The 7,300-nt window shown below is 39.4% G+C and overlaps 1 pseudogene; it reads left to right on the top strand.

Moving 5' to 3' along the window:
* LOC106503664 lies at positions 1,239-7,084 on the top strand (annotated as a pseudogene).

Here is a 7,300-nt window from a genome sequence, read left to right on the forward strand (position 1 = left end):
TAATTTTTGAAGTATAATTTTATTTTAAAATAATAACATATGTTAGTATACATACGATAAAAAATCTGGAGGATGAAGCATCAAGCATCAAGGGTAGTTATTTCTAAGTGAGGGAGGGAACCTTTCTTGTGGAAGGGTGTTATGTTTTATATTACATATTTTGGGGCTTTGCAAAAATTTTTTTAATAAAATTCATATAATTTTCATTGTGCATTAAGAAAAATCAATAACAAATATAGAAATGTTGCATCACAAAGAAGAAATAAGATATGTAAAGTTGAAGAGATATATTGCAGTAAAACTTAACACTGAATTAATTTACACTCTATATTTATATCTATATTTTTATCCAGGAAGTGGTTACTCCAAAGTAAAGGTTTTAATTCCATTTAAAAATGTTTGCTGGTTTAAAATGACAAGCGATAGACTTTTAATAGATGATGGTTATGATTATAAAGATGTTCTTTATTATACTATATCTACAGACACAATCCATAATATGATTTACCTATTGATGTACTTAATACTTTTTCAATGATCATTTTCTTCTGATTAACTTGAATTATTCCCTTCAACTCTTCTGCTATATTTTGTAATTTTCAAAAAGCAACTCTAATTGCTTTTAACTTAAAGAGAATCCTTCCCACAAATCACAAAGAGGAAAGGGAAAGCAAGAAACATTTTATAAGTATACCAAACTACACTTAACAGAATATTTTAAATCAGATTTTAAGAAAACATTAGAAGAGAAAGAAAATGCTAACTGGATTGCAATGGTCACCCTGCTCAGATGGATCTAATTGTCCTAAATTTTGAACTAACTAGATTGGGTAACATATGAAAAAGAGAGTAATGATAATCTCACCTGACAGTTAGGAAGGAACAAGCACTAGAAAGAAAAAGTTAAATTCTTTAGCTTTTGTCATGTTCAGAATGACCCAGAAGTTGTATTCCAATTTGTTTGCATATTGCAGTCAGGTCCAACAGAGTTCTATTTAATAGGATTTCATCTATAATCCACTCAAATAGGGTCCGGGCTATGTTTCAAATTGATACAAGCATAAAATGAATTTGACTAAAATGAAAAAACTTACACTGGGACTTAAAGTACAATTTTGGAAACTTTTGAGGGCCCGTACTATCCATTTCGGGTGGAAAAGTAAAACTTCAGAGACATTACTCCCCACAGTATTGAAAAAAATTAGAGTCCAAGGCAGAGAAGGCTTTAAACAGCCAGAATGAGGATGTCAGTACAGGTGGGGATCATTAACACCTGGAACAACGGGAAGAAGCCACAGCAAAGCCCCTTTTCGCCCATCTCGACCAAGCTGAGGTATGAGGGTAGGGAAACCCAAAGGAAGAAACACATCTTTGGAGAAGAAAGGCTAGTTGGAAACAAGCCAAGTAGTCTTGCCTGAGGAAAGCAGCTCTAAAATGGACACTACTAGCGTAACTTCACTTCTGAGATAAATAAACACTGCTGCTCCTTGGCCATCTCTATTCCAGAATGGTCCCACGGCCTGCCATTCCGTCCTTCCTCTCAAGGTCACCATGGCAACTTCCCAACACGCCCCCCCCCACCTTTCCCAGAATGCACTGCACCTTCCCTTCCCGGCATGCCTCGCACCTTCCCAGCATTCCTATTTTCCCAGCATTCCCTGTGGCAAGGGCTCTTCCAGAGCCCTAAGGGCATCTCTGCACATTTATTCCTTTGACAAGTCAGGCACTGACTAGAGTTATCCTGTTGTTACTTCAAGCAAAGGGCTTGTGTGTGGTAACAAGACTTCTTCAAGGTAAGATTTCCACCCAGGCCCTTAATACTTTGAAAATCTCCCCTACCACGTCCCACAGGGCCTTCCTGAGGCCTTCCCAATCTCAAAAAGCTAAGACTCCCAAGGTTTACTCACTTGGGAACAAGCCGTATTTTCCAAATTTAATCAACTGCAGGTTAGATAATCTAGGGAGAACACCTGCTTACGATCAAGCATCTCATCATTCTTTTGCACAAATCTTCAGCTGTATCCTGTCTGGGCTAATTGCTTTGTTTCCCAGTAACTCAAATTAAGTCATATTCTGCAGAAACCAGGTTTTACTATGTCTGGAGGAACGGGGAATGCAAAGGGAGTGTGAGGAAACTAGCCACCCACTGTCACTCATTTTGTTGAAGTGAATGCAGACTTCACCCAATGGTATTGTTAATATTATGAATGTCTGACATCAAAAAACTGCTTTAGAATTTATAAAGTAATTGTATTATATATTTATTAACTAGGTTGGCCCTACAAAAATCCTGTAGGTTGGTAGGTTAAATCTTGCTTATTTCACAGATGAAAAAGCAATCTGTCAGAGACAAAGAGACTTACTAAAACCTCACATCTAGTGAGTGTCAGAACTGGTAACTGAAACCCAGGACTTTCCACTTTATTACCCATGCTGAGATTCCTTTTCGGAAAAAAACCCACTATTCAGAGTGCTTCACTGGTGTTCCTTTTGATTAGTAAAAGTAAAGAACTGCCTTACAATATCAAATATCTTTCTTTTTAAGGGTTGTTGTTCAGTTTCTAAGTTCTATCTGACTCTTTGTGACTTCTTGGGCTCTGGCACACCAGGCTTCTCTGTCCTTCACTGTCTCCTAGAGTTTGCTCATATTTTTTTCCATTGAGTTGGTGATGCCATCCAACCATCTCATCATCCAGCCAGCTCATCCTCTGTTGCCTCCCCACTTCTCATCCTGCCCTCAGTCTTTCCCAGCATCAGGGTCTTTTCGAATGAGTCAGCTCTTTGTGTCAGGTGGGCAAAGTATTGAAGCTTCATCGTCAGTCCTTTGAGGGTAGCTTGATTTAAGAAACAAAAACAACAATCCCATCAGATACATATAGATCTCTTTGTCTATCTAGGTGATATGGCACACAAAGCACCTGGGAGGTCCTCTGAAGACTTGGAGTGACCTTGACCAGTTGTGGCTGACAGTACGAGAATTACAAAGTCTCGTATTTTAGGCTTAGTTCCGCCAGGTCCCAAGAACCCTTCAAGCTCAATCTCATGGATCTCCTAGGGTAGTTCAGCTTGGCTTTGAAGCACAAGATGGAGAAAAGACAATATATATTATTCAGGACAGGTAGCAGGTATATCATGTTCCAGGAGATCTGGGTTATTAGGTTTTCCAGTGTTTAAAAAAACACTTAAAAAAAATTAATGCTTTTGTTTTAGCATCTAATAATGTTAGAAAAGTATATTTCTGGAACATTAGCTTTTACTATTTCTCCATTTTGAGATAAAGGCTGGAGATACTTTTTCTGGAGCCCAATAACTTACTTTACAATAGTACACAGATGTTTTCTTAGAGAACATGGTATTAAAGATTTTGACAGTAATGAGGGGAACTGGGATGATGAAGAACACTTTTTTCCTGCATTGTATACCCTTGCTTGTGTTTTAAAGATAAAATGTTCTAGTTTGATAAAAAGCTTGATATAAAAAATTAAAATCATAAAAACTATCATATCACCAAATACTTCTTCAAAGAAAAGAGTATTGTTCTTAGGTACTTTTTGAATATTAAGTGTGATTTAATCAACTGAAATAATTTAAGTATCCAGTTAAACATAGCTTAATTAGGAAAATATATGGTCACATCCCAAGGTATTTGGTTGAAGAATAAATGCTAGAATACAATGAAACAAACCTAAATTTATGATGAAAGTGTTAGTTTCTCAGTCAGGTCTGACTCTTTGCGACCCCATGGACTGTAGCTGGCCAGGCTCTTCTGTCCATGGGAATTCTCCAGGCAAGAATACTAGAGTAGGTAACTATTCCAGAACAATAGCAGACATAATATTATCTCTACTCCAAATATATTTAGTTAATATGGAATCTATTTTTATTTTTTTTTTAGTTTCTGAAGAATGTCTTTTAGTGAATATTTCAAAGTCCTTACTGAAGAGCTCAAAAATAATTGGTATATAAACACTTCAATTTTAAGTTTTCCTATTGTAGTTACCTTCATGAAGTGTGAGGCCTCACACCACGCTTTAAGTCCTTTAGCTTCCCTGAAAATTCCACCCACTTAAAGTCTGATTGCTAAATCACCATTAAGAGAGTTAGAATCCAAATGTGGTTTATTTTTTGCTGAATCTTTACTTTTTATTACTTCTTGCATTCTATACACAGATAACAGTAGTCCCCCTTTATTCACAGTTTCAATTTCCATGGTTTCAGTTACCAAAAGTCAACCCCAGTCTGAAAATATTAAATGGAACATTTCAGAAGTAAATTATTAATTTTAAGTTGCTCATTGGTCTGAGGGGTGTGATGGCATCTCTCGCCATCCCTTTCTGCCCTTCACAGACGAGAATCATCCCTTTGTCCATTTCTTAGTCCCTCAGTAGCTGTCTTGGTTATCAGATTGACTGTCAAGGTATCACTGTGCTTGTATTCAAGTAACCCTTACTTTACGTGATAATGGCCCAAAACACAAAGAGTAGTGATGCTGGCAATTCTGATATGCCTAAGAGATGACCTGGGTTCGATTCCTAGGTCGGCAAGATCCCCTGGAGAAGGAAATGGCAACCCACTCCAGTATTCTTGCCTGGAGAATCCCATGGACAGAGGAGCCTGGCAGGCTACAGTCCATGGGGTTGCAAGAGTTGGACACGACTTAGCGACTTAACTACTACTACTAAGAGATGTCATACAGTGCTTCCTTTAAATGAAAAGATGAAAATCCTTGACATAATAAGGAAAGAAAAGATGTTGTATGCTGAGGTTTCTAAGATCTATGGTAAGAGTGTATCTTGTATCCATGAAATTGTGAAGAAGGAAGAATAAATTTGAGCTAGTTTTGCAGTCACACCTCAGGTTGCTAAAATTATGGCCAGTAATCAGTGCACAATAAATACTTAGTTAAGATGGAAAAGGCATTAAATTTGAACAATAAGGTATTTTCAGAGAGAGATCACATTCACGTAGGTTTTATTACAGAATATTGTAATTGCTCTATATTATTACTTATTGTTAATATCTTACTGTGCTTAATTTATAAATTATACTTGAAGGTGGGTAAGTATGATAGGGGAAAAAATATAGCATATATAGGGTTCTGTGGTTTCAGGCATCCACGGGGGTTCTTGGAACATATCCCCCTTGGAGAAAGGAAAACACTATACTGTGCTTTGATATTTTAAAACTGCTAAATAACAGAAAAGGAGGATTTTGATAATGGGATTTTTGCTTATCTTACAAGTATGTATGCATGCACACTCAATCATGTCTGACTCTGTGATCCCGTTGACTGTAGCCCACCAGGGTCCTCTGTCCATGGAATTCTCCAGGCAAGGGTACTGAACCGGGTTGCCACTTCCTTCTCTAGGAGATCTTCCTGACCCCAAGATCTATCAGCTGAGCCACCAGGGAAACCCTTATAAGTATGAAAGCTACTTTGGGGAACTTCCCTGGTGGTCCAGTGACTGAGACTCCACACTCTCAATGCAGGTGGCCCAGGTCCAATTCATGGTCAGGAAACTGGATCCTACATGCCTCGACTAAGAGTTTACATGCTGCAACTGAAGATCCTGCATACTGCAACTAAAAAAACCAAAACAAAACAAAATCCCGCGTGCCATGATGAAGACTGAAGATCCTGTGTGCTGCAACTGAGACCTGGTACAGCAAAATAAATAAATATAAACAATTATTAAAAGAAAAGCCACTTTGTTGTTGTTGTTATATACATTAAAATATATGGAGCCAAAACAAAACCCAAGACATTGTCTGTTACAGAATTTAAAATGTCAGGACTGACAGTAACTTATATTTTTGTCCTCAGGAAAAAATATCAGAGTCTAGTTTATACCCTAAGGACAGAATAAAGTTATTGGGTGACAGATAATTTTCTTAAACACACCAAATCTGTGCTAAAATGCGATCTTTGGGCTATCCCCTGGAGAAGGGAATGGCTACCTACTCCAGTATTCTGGCCTGGAGAACTCCATGGACTGTATAGTCCACGGGCTTGCTAAGAGTCGGACATGACTGAGCGACTTTCACTTTCGTACTTTCGTGAGTAAGGGGTATGTTTGTAAGCTCTCTTGAATAAAGTCCAAGATGAACTGTCATTATTTCAAAATCTACTTATACAGTATATTGTTAGAAGTTTTGGTTTGGATGTATTGATACTGTCATAATCTGTCATACAGTAACCTTTAAGAGAAGCTTATATGTTAAAAGCATGGAGAGACCTTCTTCTGCTAGAGAAAGTGTACAATTTAGGAAAGAATTGTAGAGAGAGAAATGACTGCCCTGCTCAAGCAGAAAGAATAACGACTTGGTAAGCTTTGGGGCTCCAGAGTCAGTGGGCAGGGCTCAAGTTAAAGCTCTACCGGGGATGCGTGAGGCCTCCACCGCTGCATCACGACCTACTGTCAGCAGGAAGAGAAGGATCGAATCATATTTGGGAGGAAAGAAGACCGTGAGACTCGAAGCAATGCGCAGCTGGTGGCTGACGATCCCAAACATCCGTAGAAGGAGCTTGGACTGATTCTGCTGAATGGAGACATCAACCGGAACTGCCTGAGGGGATGGCCAGAGGCCCGTGTGGGGAGACGTTGAAGGCAGACTTTTCCTGCTTCCACTACAGCAAGGAGGATCAGGGGGTTGGACTGTGCAGAGCAGTTCTGGGCCATGCAGGAGTGCGTGCCAAAGTATCCAGCCCTCTCTCCCCAGTAGGAGGTGGAGGAAGAGGAGAAGCCAGCAGATCACTTACAGAAAGCAGCTGCCTCTGAGGCCAGTGCAGCCAAAAAGGAGCGGGTGGAGCTAATGATGGCCCTGGGGCACTGGCTCCAGCCTCCTTCAGAGCCCAGACGAACCTTTCAAAGTGTCTTTCCCTCTGTTGTTCCATGCACTGTAATGTACAAAATAAGTTATTGTGCTGATCGGGGGTCTTGGCCCCTTCCCGTATACACTGAAAAATGGCAGAGTTGGGGGGATGTTGTAGGTGTGTGCATCTCACATGAGCCTATCAGCGAATGTAGCTGCTGCTTTTGAATTCTCTTCTCAGATTGTTCTGAATTTCGCCGCTTTGAAATAATGGGCTGAATAATCTCAGCAACCTGAAATCATTATCGGGGAGTGTCTCTTGTGAGTGAGCTTACTTATTTTGATTCTTCATATTCCTTTTAGTGGATTTTATACCCGCTTGGAAAGTGAAATAGAAGCAAAATGTTTTCTCTTAAAAATGCTGGAGTGAGGCCATTCCTTGCGGCAGAGGCGGGCTGATCAGACCCTGAGTATTTGAGGAAGGACT

The sequence above is a fragment of the Capra hircus genome, chromosome 27 (assembly GCF_001704415.2).
Source record: "Capra hircus breed San Clemente chromosome 27, ASM170441v1, whole genome shotgun sequence".
Classification (NCBI taxonomy): Eukaryota; Metazoa; Chordata; class Mammalia; order Artiodactyla; family Bovidae; genus Capra; species Capra hircus.